This window comes from Siphateles boraxobius, unplaced genomic scaffold, assembly GCF_051911475.1.
Source record: "Siphateles boraxobius isolate OS27281-9 unplaced genomic scaffold, OSU_SipBor_1 12, whole genome shotgun sequence".
NCBI classification, from domain to species: Eukaryota; Metazoa; Chordata; class Actinopteri; order Cypriniformes; family Leuciscidae; genus Siphateles; species Siphateles boraxobius.
This window is the reverse complement of record NW_027508722.1, coordinates 5050376-5068196: the sequence shown is the minus strand read 5'-3', so window position 1 is coordinate 5068196 and position 17821 is coordinate 5050376. Positions and strand designations below refer to the sequence as shown.

The window sequence follows — 17821 nt, the reverse complement described above, 5'->3', positions numbered from 1 at the left end:
AGGGCCTTAACATCTCCAAGGGCCAAAATCTTGCCCATTGTCTCTTCTTCCAGCGATCTGATCCACTTGCCAGCTCCTTCATGTAAATCAAGTAGGTGGGCTATCAGTCCTTCCAGATCCTGCCCCGCCCACGGCACATACTGTCCCTGTTGACCTTTAATTAGGATGGGGCACTGCACAGTTTCTTCCTTCAGTGGGTCCTCCTCTTGTTTGCATGTACTTATCATAGGGCAAAACTTATGATTTTCCATATGCCAGTCTTCTTCTCCCCTATACATGCTTGGTTTCTTTAGTGCCGTTCCCTTAGGTTGTATGGGGTGGCTGGTGGGGCAGCTGGCGAGATATCCTCAAGGAGTAGGGTCCCTGTCACACTCTTGACTTCCCTGCGAGGTCTGGCTGGGCTGAGTGAGCGTGACTTGTGCTTTCGGCGGTTCTGATGTCTCTGGTGTTCTTGAGGTTCGTGTTGTTCTGAGCCCGTGACATTCTTCAGGGATTCCTGTAAGCGTTTAAAGCTGTGATTGATTTGTTCTTCTGTTGTCCTTATATCTTGTTCCAGCTCATCACATTCTTGTTCGAACAGCTGATTGGTGTCTACTTCCTGGTTCAGTTTTTCCCCAAGACTCTGCAGGGCTTTCGCTGCATAATGGTATGGATTAGACAGGTTGGGGTTCTTGCGTTCAGTAAGGTGTTTCCTATTCAAGCTGCTACCTTGGCTTCCATCATGGCTTGATGGCCCCTTTTTAGTGGAGATGATGCTTCAAATATGTCAGCATCTGCCAATATTTTGTGGTCATAACCTGTATTCCTGTGGTCTTCTCTTTCCTCCTCCTCTCTTTCTTCTTCCTCATCCTGCGTATCTGTGAGGGTTACGTTGCCTTTGATCTTCACAGTGCCCTCCATCAGGGGGAGCTGTTTACCAGTCATATCATAGGGTGTGAGCTAATGCTCTCCTATGCCTTTCTTTCCCGTATTCACTGAGTCCCTCCCACATTTGTTTTTCCCTTGACTTCAAACTTTTTCCTTTAAACCTTTTTCTGACTGTTTATCGTCTCTTTATCTTTTTGCTTTATTTGCAATCCGTCTATTCATGCGCTTAAAATTTTATTCACACACCTCTATCCCTTCTTCAATATCAAAAGTATGTAGAAAGCCCCAATGTTCAGTCTTAATTCTCTTTCAACAGACGCTAGGTTTCTCTATCTGGATCACAGTATTTGCAGTCTGGCGAATGGCCAAATAGTGGACCAAACCAATTCTTTGGAGTGTTCTTTGTTTTTTTGGTAAGCACAGTTTTTCACTTGATTTTTACTTGTTAGTTTTATTTTATCCATTAATTTCTAATACATTTTTATACTTCTTTTTTCTATTTATTCTTTATTCTGGACTTTTTTCTGCTTCTGCTGCTATTTCTCACTAATTGGTTCCACTGTCCTCTGCTTCCCAGCACTATCACTGATTAATGACTAGTTAATGCACCTCTTGGCAGAATGCCCGGGAGAGCCAAAAACTCCCTTCTCTCTATATTTTAGTCTTCTGGTGTATACTTTTACATTCTTTAACTCAATTCTTTTAACTTTTCTTACCTTTTTATGTAAAAAACTTTAGCTAATAATTATTATAAGGATTTTAAATGTTTTTGTTCTTTATCTATACTTTACCTTCCTTACTTTGTGCACATTTTAATACCCCCTATTCTCTTTCACAAAAGACAGACAGACAAACAAACAGGTGGTCAGTGTACTTCCTACACTGCCTGGCGCCTTTTAAACACTTCTTTTACTAGACAGTGTACTCTTACTTCATGAGCGCAATCTCCACGCTATGCACTTCTTGCTTTTTGAGACAAACACACATACAGCAGCTTCTTTGGACCTGGAAATCAGACTCCCTTCTTATCTTTTATCTCTCAGTTGTTTTTTAGGTTCTTTTGCAGTGGGGTTTTATAATTGCAGAGCAATCATCAAGCGTGTCAGCTTCTCAGAGGCAATTCACAAAACAAAATATAAGCAAAAACTGCTTACCTGATTTTTGGCCGGCCTTTGTTTTGTGAATGCCACCGTCAGCGTCAACACCACGATGATCTCCTGACCCCAAGCCTGCTCCTGGCTGGCTCGCCAATTATGTCGTGGCTAATTGCTGGTCTCTGGTCCTGATCAGTAGTTTTTCAGAGTCTAGTAGGAGTTAGTCTTCAAAAAGTTTTCAGAGTCGAAGTTCCAGGTCTCAGAAGAAGAACTTTATTGAGCAATTCAACAAAGGGAGATGGTCAGCTGAATCATCTGATCTTACAGTGGTTGAAACATAGATTTTATACATCTTTCTTATCGCCAGTGTCCAATTAGTGTTTGTACCGTTATCTCTTACACATTGCTCCTCCTTGGTATCACGCCACCATTAAGATCACATGCTCCGAGGCCTTATTTCTATTGGTGGCGGAGTATCACATGTATAGTTTTTTAAAAAATTACATCATATATGTTTTTTAGTACTTTCCTGTACCTTGCACCAACGTCATCTATGCATTACATGGGTTTTTAGGTACTTTTCCAACTCTACATTGCCCTTTGGCCTACTTTTGCTCAGCATTACAGCATTCAGACTTGAGCATCAGATAGAGGAGGGGTAACAGAATTCTCCAACACTACCTCTTGATTTTGAGTTTAACTGAGACACATCTGGCTGCCATTTTGGAGTAGCCAAGCCGGGGTAGCGTTGCCGAGGGGTCTAAGGCGCTGGATTTAGGCCCCAGGCTCCAGTCTCTTCGGGGGCGTGGGTTCGAATCCCACCGCTGCCAGCAGAGGTTTTAATGAGGGCCAGACACCTAAAGTGTGCTCTGAAAAGGTGCAAAAGCAGCTGAAAATATGCACCCTCTTGAATCAGAGACAACAATAACTTGCAATTATTATAATGACACTTCCAAAATGAATTTTAATAATATAATAATAATGTATAGCAGGACAGTCGATCGGCAGGACTGAGAGTTTTTGGTGAACTGACTGCTACCTCTTGATTTTGAGTTTAACTGCGACACATCTGGCTGCCATTTTGGAGTATGGCCCAAATGCTTTGATTAGGTAATTCAGTTGTGTTTGATTAGAGATGGAATTGCAATCTGCAGGGAGGGGGGCCTCCAAGAGTGTAACTGCTACCCCCCTCTACTTGGTAGGCCTTTCCACCTGTCGAGGAGCTCCTTCAAAGCATGAAGAATTTCAACTGATTTAACTATGGAGAAGTGAGACACTAAAAGAAAAAATTGGCGAAAATGGCCCACGGAAGGCATTCTCATTAATGACGGCCAGACACCTAAAGTGTCCTCTGAAAAGGTGCAAAAGCAGCTGAAAATATGCACCCTCTTGAATCAGAGACAACAATAACTTGCAGGGAGGGGGGCCTCCAAGAGTGTAAAAAAACAAAAATGAATTTCAAAAAACAAAATTAATTTAAATATAATAATAATGTATAGCACACAGGGGTGCCCAATCCTGCTCTGTGCAGGACAGTCGATCGGCAGGACTGAGAGTTTTTGGTGAACTGACAGCTACCTCTAGGTAGTCCATAAAAATAAAAAGCAGGGAGGGGGGCCTCCAAGAGTGTAACTGCGAATTTCAACTGATTTAACTATGGAGAAGTGAGACACTAAAAGAAAAAATTGGCGAAAATGGCCCACGGAAAGCATTCTTACAAGGTAGCGTGGCCGAGCGGTCTAAGGCGCTGGATTAAGGCTCCAGTCTCTTCGGGGGCGTGGGTTCAAATCCCACCGCTGCCAAGTCTGCATTTTAGAAGGCACCTGTGAAAAGACTGGAGAAGTGACACTGCTTGCTCCCAGTCTCTTCAAAACTCAGCCGTTTTTGCTTTCCTTGGCCGAACTCGGCGGGCTTCAGAGCCTGACGATGAAGGTCCACACCCAACAATTTCTCTATTTCTGAAATTTAATGGGCAGAAAATGGCCCACTAGGGTAACCAAGCAGGGGTAGCATGGCCGAGGGGTCTAAGGCGCTGGATTTAGGCTCCAGTCTCTTCGGGGGCGTGGGTTCAAGTCTGTTACACATCTGGCTGCCATTTTGGAGTATGGCCCAAATGCTTTGATTAGGTAATTCAGTTGTGTTTGATTAGAGATGGAGTTGCAATCAGCAGGGAGGGATGCCTCCAAGAGTGTAACTGCATCCCCCCTCTACTTAGTAGGCCTTTCCACCTTTCGAGGAGCTCCTTCAAGGCATGAAGAATTTCAACTGATTTAACTATGGAGAAGTGAGACACTAAAAGAAAAAATTGGCGAAAATGGCCCACGGAAGGCATTCTCACAAGGTAGCGTGGCCGAGGGGTCTAAGGCGCTGGATTTAGGCTCCAGTCTCTTCGGGGGCGTGGGTTCGAATCCCACCGCTGCCAGCAGAGGTTTTAATGAGGGCCAGACACCTAAAGTGTGCCCTGAAAAGGTGCAAACGCAGCTGAAAATATGCACCCTCTAAAATCAGAGACAACAATAACTTGCAATTATTATAATGACACTTCAAAAATGAATTTTAAATATAATAATAATGTATAGCACACAAGGGTGTCCAATCCTGCTCTGTGCAGGACAGTCGATCGGCAGGACTGAGAGTTTTTGGTGAACTGACAGCTACCTCTTGATTTTGAGTTTAACTGAGACACATCTGGCTGCCATTTTGGAGTATGGCCCAAAATGCTTTGATTAGGTAATTCAGTTGTGTTTGATTAGAGATGGAATTGCAATCAGCAGGGAGGGTTGCCTCCAAGAGTGTAACTGCATCCCCCCTGTACTTAGTAGGCATTTCCAACTGTCGAGGAGCTCCTTCAAGGCATGAAGAACTTCAACTGATTTAACTATGGAGAAGTGAGACACAAAAAGAAAAAATTGGCGAAAATGGCCCACGGAAGGCATTCTCACAAGGTAGCGTGGCCGAGCTTTGATTAGGTAATTCGATTAGGCTTTGATTAGGTAATTCAGTTGTGTTTGATTAGAGATGGAATTGCAATCTGCAGGGAGGGGGGCCTCCAAGAGTGTAACTGCGCCCCCCCTCTACTTAGTAGGCATTTCCACCTGTCGAGGAGCTCCTTCAAGGCATGAAGAATTTCAACTGATTTAACTATGGAGAAGTGAGACACTAAAAGAAAAAATTGGCGAAAATGGCCCACGGAAAGCATTCTTAGAAGGTAGCGTGGCCGAGTGGTCTAAGGCGCTGGATTAAGGCTCCAGTCTCTTCGGGGGCGTGGGTTCAAATCCCACCGCTGCCAAGTCTGTATTTTAGAAGGCACCTGTGAAAAGACTGGAGAAGTGTCACTGCTTGCTCCCAGTCTCTTCAAAACTCAGCCGTTTTTGCTTTCCTTGGCCGAACTCGGCGGGCTTCAGAGCCTGACGATGAAGGTCCACACCCAACAATTTCTCTATTTCTGAAATTTAATGGCCAGAAAATGGCCCACTAGAGTGGCCAAGCCGGGGTAGCGTGACCGAGGGGTCTAAGGCGCTGGATTTAGGCTCCAGTCTTTTCGGGGGCGGGGGTTCAATTCCCACTGCTGCCAGCAGAGGTTTTAATGAGGGCCAGACACCTAAAGTGTGCTCTGAAAAGGTGCAAAAGCAGCTGAAAATATGCACCCTCTAAAATCAGAGACAACAATAACTTGCAATTATTATAATGACACTTCCAAAATGAATTTAAATATAATAATAATGTATAGCACACAGGGGTGCCCAATCCTGCTCTGTGCAGGACAGTCGATCGGCAGGACTGAGAGTTTTTGGTGAACTGACAGCTACCTCTTGATTTCGAGTTTAACTGCGACACATCTGGCTGCCATTTTGGAGTATGGCCCAAATGCTTTGATTAGGTAATTCAGTTGTGTTTGATTAGAGATGGAATTGCAATCAGCAGGGAGGGATGCCTCCAAGAGTGTAACTGCATCCCCCCTCTACTTAGTAGGCCTTTCCACCTTTCGAGGAGCTCCTTCAAGGCATGAAGAATTTCAACTGATGTAACTATGGAGAAGTGATACACTAAAAGAAAAAATTGGCGAAAATGGCCCACGGAAGGCATTCTCACAAGGTAGCGTGGCCAAGCGGTCTAAGGCGCTGGATTAAGGCTCCAGTCTCTTCGGGGGCGTGGGTTCAAATCCCACCGCTGCCAAGTCTGCATTTTAGAGGGCAATTGTGAAAAGACTGGAGAAGTGACACTGTTTGCTCCCAGTCTCTTCAAAACTCAGCCGTTTTTGCTTTCCTTGGCCTAACTCGGCGGGCTTCAGAGCCTGACGATGAAGGTCCACACCCAACAATTTTTCTATTTCTGAAATTTAATGGCCAGAAAATGGCCCACTAGAGTAGCCAAGCCGGGGTAGCGTGGCCGAGTGGTCCAAGGCGCTGGATTTAGGCTCCAGTCTCTTTGGGGGTGTGGGATCGAATCCCACCGCTGCCAGCAGAGGTTTTAATGAGGGCCAGACACCTAAAGTGTCCTCTGAAAAGGTGCTAAAGCAGCTGAAAATATGTGTGGATATATTCATTCCTTATAACTTAAGGAACAAAATTAAGGACACGGACCGCATTAGGTTTATTGCCACTGTCACTTTAAGACGTCGGATCATGTCCAATGACATGCGGATACAATTGCACTGATGCACATCCGACACACTCAGGGTGCTTCTCATTTCTTATTTATGCATCCTCGTTTCCTTTCCTCGCTTCCTTTCCTAGCTCCTCATCTCCTCCCCTGTAGGTTGTGAGGGAAGGACGCAAGGAAAGAAAATGAGGACGGAGGAATCGAAATGAAAGCTTTTTTTATACATTGGAATACTTGATCACTCGAGCGTCATTTCACAGCGTCATCAGCAGCGCTCAAAGGATCTGCCCTTATGTTGTTGAAGTTTGTTTATTTAAGAAATTCATAATGAATAATAATAAAGCAAGATACCCTGTTGAAATATGTGATATGTGTGGTTTATATAAACTGCAAAGGTAAATTATAAATTATAAATTAAATAAATTAAAAAGATTGTGACCGATGTGAAGGGGGAGGAGAATGTATACGTGCGTCACATTTAGTCAATAAAACACTTCCGCATAGGATACACCTGTGTATCCTCGCTCATAACTCCTCCGAAAGCCTCATCACTTCTCGATCCTCGACTCCTCGCGGTGCAATTAGAGAATTGAAATGTCCTTCTAGATGGCTGTGCTTGATTGGTTTCCGGGTCATAGGATGGAGGACAGAGGAGCGAGGAGGTGAGGAGGGATATTGAGAAGCACCCTCACAGTTTAAGACATAACCAGCATAGTTTACATGAATACTCTCCAAAAAGGACATTTAGACATACTGTTGTGTATTTCTCCATTCAGACACGAAAGAGAGATCAATTCAGTAGCCTACTCGCGCGCTGTAGGTGTATTGTGCATGACTGCACGCTTCGGGTTAGGTGTGTGCGCAAAGAAAACCGCACCGAATAGAGCTCTTTTTTGCATCGTCACTCTTATTCAGAGATCTATATGTCTGCTCTACTCATTCTCCCAGACGTTCACATTTTTTAACGTTTTATGACCGCGGGGTAGATCACGTTACAGTAGCCTACAAATGTGCGCATCTACCACACACGCAGGACATCTGACGGATCGCTTCCCAAATCGTCACTATCTAACATTTTCGTCTAGTTTTTATTCGTTGACGAAAATGTCAAAAGATTTTCGTCATAGTCTTTGTCATTCAAAACTAGGTTTTATTTAGTTATCGTCTCGTTTTCGTCTGTGAAAAAATGTCGTTGACGAATAATTTTCGTCGTTATTTTCGTCAACGAAATTAACACTGCAAGAGTGTAACTGCGTCCCCCCTCTACTTAGTAGGCATTTCCACCTGTCGAGGAGCTCCTTCAAGGCATGAAGAACTTCAACTGATTTAACTATGGAGAAGTGAGACACAAAAAGAAAAAATTGGCGAAAATGGCCCACGGAAGGCATTCTCACAAGGTAGCGTGGCCGAGCGTTGATTAGGTAATTCGATTAGGCTTTGATTAGGTAATTCAGTTGTGTTTGATTAGAGATGGAATTGCAATCTGCAGGGAGGGGGGCCTCCAAGAGTGTAACTGCGTCCCCCCTCTACTTAGTAGGCATTTCCACCTGTCGAGGAGCTCCTTCAAAGCATGAAGAATTTCAACTGATTTAACTATGGAGAAGTGAGACACTAAAAGAAAAAATTGGCGAAAATGGCCCACGGAAGGCATTCTCACAAGGTAGCGTGGCCGAGGGGTCTAAGGCGCTGGATTTAGGCTCCAGTCTCTTCGGGGGCGTGGGTTCGAATCCCACCGCTGCCAGCAGAGGTTTTAATGAAATCCCACCGCTGCCAAGTCTGCAATTTAGAGGGCAATTGTGAAAAGACTGGAGAAGTGACACTGCTTGCTCCCAGTCTCTTCAAAACTCAGCCGTTTTTGCTATACTTGGCCTAACTCGGCGGGCTTCAGAGCCTGACGATGAAGGTCCACACCCAACAATTTCTCTATTTCTGAAATTTAATGGCCAGAAAATGGCCCACTAGAGTAGCCAAGCCGGGGTAGCGTGGCCGAGTGGTCCAAGGCGCTGGATTTAGGCTCCAGTCTCTATGGGGGCGTGGGTTCGAATCCCACCGCTGCCAGCAGAGGTTTTAATGAGGGCCAGACACCTAAAGTGTCCTCTGAAAAGGTGAAAATATGCACCCTCTTGAATCAGAGACAACAATAACTTGCAATTCTTATAATGACACTTCCAAAATGAATTTAAATATAATAATAATGTATAGCACACAGGGGTCCCCAATCCTGCTTTGTGCAGGACAGTCCATCGGCAGGACTGGGCACCCCTTGTCAATGGAGTTTGCAAATTTGACTCATTGAGAGTTTTTGGTGAACTGACAGCTACCTCTTGATTTTGAGTTTAACTGCGACACATCTGGCTGCCATTTTGAAGTATGGCCCAAAGGCTTTGATCAGGTAATTCAGTTGTGTTTGATTAGAGATGGAATTTTAATCTGCAGGGAGGGGGGCCTCCAAGAGTGTAACTGCGTCCCCCCTCTACTTAGTAGGCATTTCCACCTGTCGAGGAGCTCCTTCAAGGCATGAAGAATTTCAACTGATTTAACTATGGAGAAGTGTGACACAAAAAGAAAAAAATGGCGAAAATGGCCCACGGAAGGCATTCTCACAAGGTAGCGTGGCCGAGCTTTGATTAGGTAATTCGATTAGGCTTTGATTAGGTAATTCCGTTGTGTTTGATTAGAGATGAAATTGCAATCTGCAGGGAGGGGGGCCTCCAAGAGTGCAGTGTTAATTTTGTCAGCAAATTTTGATTTAGTTTTAGTCTTAGTCTTTTGACTAAAATGCCATTTAGTTTTAGTCATATTTTAGTCATCTGAATTGGTCTAGTTTTAGTCTAGTTTTAGTCGACGAAATACAATAACATTTTAGTCGACTAAATCTACAGTAGATTTAGTCGCCTAAAATATAATGGGTTTAGTTCAATTGTAATGCATTAATTTAGAATTTCTCTAAAATTTCCAAACCCATATACTCCCGGAGAAAACATCTATTAACCTATTAATATGAATGATTTTTAAGTTTGAACATGCAATACAGATACAGATTTAACTGCTGTTACTTAAAAAATATCTTAAAATGAAAATAAAACCACTTTTCCTAAAGTACAACACAGTCTTCTTTACAATGAATGATATATTCATTCCTTATAACTACTTACACATCATTCTTTATTCTTTCAAGCAGACATTTATTTGTATGAATTAAATATAATTAATCCTTATTAAAGCTATTAACAAACAGTGAATGCTTTTCTCTTTTTCTTTTGTTGCTTGATCAAAATTAAGGACACGGACCGCATTAGGTTTATTGCCACTGTCACTTTAAGACGTCGGATCATGTCCAATGACATGCGGATACAATTGCACTGATGCACATCCGACACACTCAGGGTGCTTCTCATTTCTTATTTATGCATCCTCGTTTCCTTTCCTCGCTTCCTTTCCTAGCTCCTCATCTCCTCCCCTGTAGGTTGTGAGGGAAGGACGCAAGGAAAGAAAATGAGGACGGAGGAATCGAAATGAAAGCTTTTTTTATACATTGGAATACTTGATCACTCGAGCGTCATTTCACAGCGTCATCAGCAGCGCTCAAAGGATCTGCCCTTATGTTGTTGAAGTTTGTTTATTTAAGAAATTCATAATGAATAATAATAAAGCAAGATACCCTGTTGAAATATGTGATATGTGTGGTTTATATAAACTGCAAAGGTAAATTATAAATTATAAATTAAATAAATTAAAAAGATTGTGACCGATGTGAAGGGGGAGGAGAATGTATACGTGCGTCACATTTAGTCAATAAAACACTTCCGCATAGGATACACCTGTGTATCCTCGCTCATAACTCCTCCGAAAGCCTCATCACTTCTCGATCCTCGACTCCTCGCGGTGCAATTAGAGAATTGAAATGTCCTTCTAGATGGCTGTGCTTGATTGGTTTCCGGGTCATAGGATGGAGGACAGAGGAGCGAGGAGGTGAGGAGGGATATTGAGAAGCACCCTCACAGTTTAAGACATAACCAGCATAGTTTACATGAATACTCTCCAAAAAGGACATTTAGACATACTGTTGTGTATTTCTCCACTCAGACACGAAAGAGAGCTCAATTCAGTAGCCTACTCGCGCGCTGTAGGTGTATTGTGCATGACTGCACGCTTCGGGTTAGGTGTGTGCGCAAAGAAAACCGCACCGAATAGAGCTCTTTTTTGCATCGTCACTCTTATTCAGAGATCTATATGTCTGCTCTACTCATTCTCCCAGACGTTCACATTTTTTAACGTTTTATGACCGCGGGGTAGATCACGTTACAGTAGCCTACAAATGTGCGCATCTACCACACACGCAGGACATCTGACGGATCGCTTCCCAAATCGTCACTATCTAACATTTTCGTCTAGTTTTTATTCGTTGACGAAAATGTCAATAGATTTTCGTCATAGTCTTTGTCATTCAAAACTAGGTTTTATTTAGTTATCGTCTCGTTTTCGTCTGTGAAAAAATGTCGTTGACGAATAATTTTCGTCGTTATTTTCGTCAACGAAATTAACACTGCAAGAGTGTAACTGCGTCCCCCCTCTACTTAGTAGGCATTTCCACCTGTCGAGGAGCTCCTTCAAGGCATGAAGAACTTCAACTGATTTAACTATGGAGAAGTGAGACACAAAAAGAAAAAATTGGCGAAAATGGCCCACGGAAGGCATTCTCACAAGGTAGCGTGGCCGAGCTTTGATTAGGTAATTCGATTAGGCTTTGATTAGGTAATTCAGTTGTGTTTGATTAGAGATGGAATTGCAATCTGCAGGGAGGGGGGCCTCCAAGAGTGTAACTGCGTCCCCCCTCTACTTAGTAGGCATTTCCACCTGTCGAGGAGCTCCTTCAAGGCATGAAGAATTTCAACTGATTTAACTATGGAGAAGTGAGACACTAAAAGAAAAAATTGGCGAAAATGGCCCACGGAAAGCATTATTACAAGGTAGCGTGGCCGAGCGGTCTAAGGCGCTGGATTAAGGCTCCAGTCTCTTTGGGGGCGTGGGTTCAAATCCCACCGCTGCTAAGTCTGCATTTTAGAAGGCACCTGTGAAAAGACTGGAGAAGTGACACTTCTCTTCAAAACTCAGCCGTTTTTGCTTTCCTTGGCCGAACTCGGCGGGCTTCAGAGCCTGACGATGAAGGTCCACACCCAACAATTTCTCTATTTCTGAAATTTAATGGCCAGAGAATGGCCCACTAGAGTGGCCAAACAAGCTTGGCCGAGGCGTCTAAGGCGCTGGATTTAGGCTCCAGTCTCTTCGGGGGCGTGGGTTCGAATCCCACTGCTGCCAGCAGAGGTTTTAATGAGGGCCAGACACCTAAAGTGTGCTCTGAAAAGGTGCAAAAGCAGCTGAAAATATGCATCCTCTTGAATCAGAGACAACAATAACTTGCAATTATTATAATGACACTTCCAAAATGAATTTAAATATAATAATAATGTATAGCACACAGGGGTGCCCAATCCTGCTCTGTGCAGGACAGTCGATCGGCAGGACTGAGAGTTTTTGGTGAACTGACAGCTACTGTCGTGGCTAATTGCTGGTCTCTGGTCCTGATCAGTAGTTTTTCAAAGTCTAGTAGGAGTTAGTCTTCAAAAAGTTTTCAGAGTCGAAGTTCCAGGTCTCAGAAGAAGAACTTTATTGAGCAATTCAACAAAGTGAGATGGTCAGCTGAATCATCTGATCTTACAGTGGTTGAAACATAGATTTTACACATCTTTCTTATCGCCAGTGTCCAATTAGTGTTTGTACCGTTATCTCTTACACATTGCTCCTCCTTGGTATCACGCCACCATTAAGATCACATGCTCCGAGGCCTTATTTCTATTGGTGGCGGAGTATCACATGTATAGTTTTTAAAAAAATATTACATCATATATGTTTTTTAGTACTTTCCTGTACCTTGCACCAACGTCATCTATGCATTAAAGGTACTTTTCCAACTCTACATTGCCCTATGGCTAGGGTGACCAGATTTCTCAGAGTGGAATACGGGACAGACACAGAACCCATAGACCCACAACACCTACTGCACACATACAAGTATTTACACTTAATAATATTGTTAGCTATGTAAAAAAATAAATGTAGACTTACATAAAATTGCAGATCAGTGGGAACAAGATGGTTCAACAGCATCATTCACTGTTGCTGTTTTGTATTTTTCACTGGAACCAATTTTTGCCAGCGTGCGCTTGTCTTTTAAGAGTTTATCATAAAATGCGGAGCAGTCCAGTCCGAAATTAATTCGTACGAAAAGCATTGCCTTCTTTGTTGTTACACTCAGTCGAGATTTTTCATCCGTCCATGATGCATTCATTAACGAGAACACACGCTCCACAGGTGCATATGTACCAGGCAGGCATAAAACAAACTCCACAGCCAAAGATAAGACTCCAAAGTTGAGTGACTTGCTCCCCATCTCACTAAACACGTCTGTCCATCTATCAGACACAGCCACCTTGTTTTTGTTCCACTCAGTGATGTGACAAGTGACAATGTTTTTAGCACAGGCCCACTCATCAAAGAGCATGGTTTCGTCAACTGATGTGAGAGCAGGTATTCTTGAGTAGAACTTGCTGAGGCTGCTCTGAATGTCTCTCCATTCTGGAACACTTCTCAGTAGGACCCACTCTAGTTCTCTTGTATTCTCCAGTGAGCAGCTCCAATTGTCAAGGTAATCCACTGATGCTGAGTAAAAGCTTCTCACTGCACAATAAAAATCATCAGCTTTTATGTCACCAGCTTCAACAAGGGTGTCTAACTGTTTTGATGTCAGAGGGAATGAATGATTCCTCCAGCCTGGCCTGCAAGACATTTCTCAGATCATAAATGTGCAAAGCCACTTCTGTGGCAGATATATTTTCTTGCTCTACTGTCGCCAGTGCACGATGGAAAGCTGCAGTTTGCTTAAGTGCAAATCCATGCCAAAGTTTTGTGCAAGGGCTGCTGAATGTGTCTTTTAGAAACTTTGGCCACTTTTCTTGAGAAAGAAAGTATGCACGTAGACCATCAAAAAGGTGCAGAATTCATTCAAGAGCTGGACCAAGAGAGAGGAAACGTGTGCTACCATGCTGCAGTAATTTTTGATAGTCCAGCTGTACAAAGTCACAAAACTCCTTGAGCTCCCTTACGCGCACTGTATAGATATGAAAGTATTTGTATACCTTCACAGCAAAACACTCCAAATCAATTGGTAAGCAATCCACTGCTGTTTGCAGGGTATTGTGGATGATGTGTGCATTACAGCCAATGCCCAGAATATCCCTTCCTAGCTGCATTTGCAGCTTTCTCCAGATATTGCCATTACCAGCTCTTTTAACACCACCAAAGTTTGTGTTAGTGTTATCAGCACAAAGTGCAACTATTTTCTGATCAAGGCCATGTTTTTCAATGACATGGGAAATGTAGGCAGTTTGCAAATCAGATGTCTCACCTGGCAGAGATGAAAATTCAATTATCTTGACCTTTACACCCTCTAGTGGCTAGAAGTATCGCACAAGCACAGGAAACAATTTAATGTCTTTGTGGTTGGATGCATCCACAGTTAATGTGACACAGGAGCACTTGTCCAAATCATGCTGAACTTCTTCCTCTGACAAAGGACCAAGAACGTTGCATATTATAGCCTCAGATTTAGTGCGAGCAGAAGAAAATTTCGGATCATACAATTTCTTGATCAATTTTGCAGTGCAGTCAGCTGACCGAAAACTATGGCCATGAATAACAGAATGGTATGCAAAAAGTCCTTCACTTGCATGCACTTTATCAGATTCGCAACTTTGCTTCACAAAAAATTCGCTGACACTTGGAGTAGCACACTTACTTTTGGCAGCGTCCATGTGCTTTTTTGTGTGCATATGCTGCGTAATGTCGGCTCGGCCTCCGTGAGCAATGGAAAAGCGAGCCCCGCAAATGTCGCATCTTAATTTACTTGCCTCTGATAGTGACTCTCTTTTGAGAAATTTAAACTCTTTTTGAAGATCCTCATTAAATGTACATGTACGCTTCTTTGACATCTTTGCACCTGAGTCAAGCTTATCCGTTTGCTCTCGTCTCGTATACACTTAACTGTGACGTCGGATTCCGCCTTCACTAAATGCAAGTTGATTGAGTGAATTGTGATTGGATGGAATTGTCCTTCTGCCTTCTCTTATTGGATGGAAAAATGTTTTCTCTATGAGGAAAATATATGAGGTGATTTGTTAGTTTTATTATTAGGCTATTTCGAAGAGTACTCGCGCTATCACTCAGGAAAAAATAAAATAAAATAAAAAACCTAAAATATATATTAACGATGAAATACGGGACAAAACATGATTTTTTCATAATAAGTCGGGACACTAAAATTAGAGTTGAAATACGGGACTGTCCCGGGAAAAACGGGACGTCTGGTCACCCTACCTATGGCCTACTGTTGCTCAGCATTACAGCATTCAGACTTGAGCATCAGATAGAGGAGGGGTAACAGAATTCTCCAACACATCCCCGCTTTGGGACTAACTCCAGTCCCACCTTCAATTTTCCCAGGATGTATCTCCATGAGCAGGTCTCTTTCATATCCTACCAATATGATCAATTTAGACCATCCAGTCATTCTACCAATAGACCTGTTATCACAGAGGTACACCCTGGAGGAAGAGTGAGACCAAACATCTCCACCCCCATTTGTCTGGAGTGGAGTAAAAGATCTCGCCTTCCTGTCAAACCATCATTCTCTATATGGACAAAGCAGCTTCAAACATTCAGTGTATTCATCATACAGTGTATAGTCTCGAAGTTACAATTGTCCCACGATGCCAGAGGAACCATGCAGCCGCTTCCTGGTGGCCCGTGGCGCTATCTGGGTTGCTACACCGTTGCCAGAGGTGCCCTGGCAGTGCCTAGGGCGCTATCTGGTGTTGGAGCAGACAGCGGGTTTTTAAACCACCAGTTGAGTCTGCCCTTTGTTGAAACAACAGTAGATGACCGCGCTTGCAAATAATTCCTCTTTTACATCTTATATACAACAGTTCCAGTAGTCTAAATGCACACAATGTCAAGGCTTCTACGTTTTGTTACTGTAATATGCCCATATATGTAAAAAGGTGGATAAAGTGATCTAAAAATAACAAAAACACTCTCATTTCTTTTGCATACAATTACATCACCTCATACCACGGGTAATGTTCTGTTTTAAACCTTCTATTTCCCTTCAGTCTTGCATTAAAATTTGTGACAGCAGTGTGATTATATAAAAACATATCTTAACATGATTATAAGTATAGGATATACAGGACGGGGGCCCTTAAAATAAATGCATAACTGCCCATCTTACTAACTCCCTACTCTACCCATGCATGTTCTAACAAGCTTCCTATTTTTACCCCCAAAAAGAAAGACAGAGTTTTCTAACTCCCTCTCTTGTCAAAAAACAAAGTCAAAAACCTTATAACAAAATTAACAGGTACCCCCAGTCCTTTTACCTTTTTTCATTAGAACTCATCTAACTCATCCAGGCCTGGTCCAATAGGATAGACTCCTGAGTTGCATCCAATGTCAACTCTGTCTCTGACACATTGATCATCTGCTTGGCTCGGGTCATTGACTGAGCAGCTGCAGTGGCCAACATGGATCTGAGAAAAGGTATAACGCAACAGAACAGCAGAAGAGCAACAACAACAACCACAACTATTATTATCTCCACCTTAATCAGCCACTCTGCCCAGGCTCCAAACAAAGAAATTTCTTCATAGCCCTAGTGAAAGTTCCATCGGGGGCTGTGTTATTAGGAATAAATGTGCAGCAGTCAGTCCCAAACATTACACATACTCCTCCTTTATCTGCCAATAACCAATTCAGGGCTTGCCTATTTTGCCATGTCATTTTGCTGGTGGCTTTTAATTGTTGGCCTAGCGCCTCAAGTGCATCATCCGTATAATTAATAAATCTTTGCTGATTGTAGTATATGTAATTTATACATTCAGTATTCTTATTAACAGGTACCCATAGAAGAAATGATTCAAACCCTGACTTTATTTCATCCCTAGCCTTAAATTCATGTGGTATTCCTCTAGGCTGTCCAATTGCATCAATTTTAACATTGGGATCTGGGGTATAAGCTCTCTTAGCTCTGTGCTTATGTCTACTCAACTTTTCTATCGTTTCTTCCTCATTGAGATCCCAGTTTACAATTCCTATTCCTTGAGCTAGCCTCACCCTGGCACAGAGTCCTTTCCAATCAACTAGGGTGGCTCTTAGTCGTTTACCCCCACATAGCCAAAAGAAATCAGCTACTGCTTCAGTTTGATTTTCAAGTGGTCCAATCAGGGGAAAGGATATGGTAGCATTCTCGCAGTTTTCATGAGCACCTGTTACAGACATGTTTTTATTTATTGTTGCTGTGGCATATATTGAGCTAGAGGATTTATATACGTTCGTCTCGTTGTACATCTCATAATCCAGGTGCCAAATTATAGCACATTTACCTTGAAAGGTTCCTACATTTCGATAGCCCATAGTTTTGTTAAAACATTCATACTCCAATGTTTTATCCAGAATGTAATTTTGTGGGGTCTCCTAATTGGCTTTATCTATTCTTACGTCAAGCTCCTTGCATGCACTTCCCCAACCCTCCTGGTTATAAAATCTTTGATAATAGTGGTTCCCTAACATGGCCAGGCACTCAGCTGGACAGTATGGAATTACATGTCCAGTTCTGTTACAATATTGTGAATTAAATCTGGCACACTGCATGTAGTCATATTGGTTTGGTACTATTCTTAACTTCTTCAAAGGTGAGGGTGAGCATAATACACATGTGCCTTGTTTTACCTGTCTTACAGTATACACTGCCCATTTATACCATTCATTATGATAGTCATCATCCAACAGTTTTTCTTTTTGTAGTTCTACTTCCAAATCAACTTCAGTTTGGGTATAATCTTCATGAATAGTCATAGCTTTCTGCAGGGATCTTTTTACATTATGTCTGCGTGCTTTGTTACCTTGTGTTGGTTGAGTCAGGGTGGCTTATCCCACTCAAAGCTTGAGAGGTCTGGTAATTCAGTGTCTGGGGGATTAATTTCTGGGAGGTCAATGTCTGGGAAGTCATTTTCTGGGAGGTCGATTCCTGGGATGCCGATGTCTTGGAGGTTGAATGTGACAAAGTTGTATGGTTCATCAGCAGAGGGTCCTTCTCCAGGGGATTGTTCGCCTGGAGGCATTGTGTCTGGGGAAGCTGCTGCATG

At 42.8% G+C, this 17821-nt stretch overlaps 9 non-coding genes across 9 annotated transcripts; all 9 read left to right on the top strand.

Moving 5' to 3' along the window:
* Window positions 1-2702: 2702 nt before the first annotated feature.
* trnal-uag (transfer RNA leucine (anticodon UAG)) lies at window positions 2703-2791 on the top strand. Its single transcript is given in 2 exon segments — window positions 2703-2740; window positions 2748-2791. It is a non-coding gene; the product is annotated as a tRNA-Leu (tRNA).
* Window positions 2792-3681: 890 nt separating this feature from the next.
* On the top strand, window positions 3682-3763 carry trnal-aag (transfer RNA leucine (anticodon AAG)). The gene has a single exon. It is a non-coding gene; the product is annotated as a tRNA-Leu (tRNA).
* A 538-nt stretch (window positions 3764-4301) lies between these two features.
* On the top strand, window positions 4302-4383 carry trnal-uag (transfer RNA leucine (anticodon UAG)). Its single transcript has one exon. It is a non-coding gene; the product is annotated as a tRNA-Leu (tRNA).
* A 785-nt stretch (window positions 4384-5168) lies between these two features.
* On the top strand, window positions 5169-5250 carry trnal-aag (transfer RNA leucine (anticodon AAG)). The gene has a single exon. It is a non-coding gene; the product is annotated as a tRNA-Leu (tRNA).
* Window positions 5251-6055: 805 nt separating this feature from the next.
* On the top strand, window positions 6056-6137 carry trnal-aag (transfer RNA leucine (anticodon AAG)). The gene has a single exon. It is a non-coding gene; the product is annotated as a tRNA-Leu (tRNA).
* A 203-nt stretch (window positions 6138-6340) lies between these two features.
* trnal-uag (transfer RNA leucine (anticodon UAG)) lies at window positions 6341-6422 on the top strand. Its single transcript has one exon. It is a non-coding gene; the product is annotated as a tRNA-Leu (tRNA).
* A 1800-nt stretch (window positions 6423-8222) lies between these two features.
* On the top strand, window positions 8223-8304 carry trnal-uag (transfer RNA leucine (anticodon UAG)). Its single transcript has one exon. It is a non-coding gene; the product is annotated as a tRNA-Leu (tRNA).
* Window positions 8305-8539: 235 nt separating this feature from the next.
* Window positions 8540-8621, top strand: trnal-uag (transfer RNA leucine (anticodon UAG)). The gene has a single exon. It is a non-coding gene; the product is annotated as a tRNA-Leu (tRNA).
* A 2911-nt stretch (window positions 8622-11532) lies between these two features.
* trnal-aag (transfer RNA leucine (anticodon AAG)) lies at window positions 11533-11614 on the top strand. Its single transcript has one exon. It is a non-coding gene; the product is annotated as a tRNA-Leu (tRNA).
* The last annotated feature ends 6207 nt before the right edge of the window (window positions 11615-17821 follow it).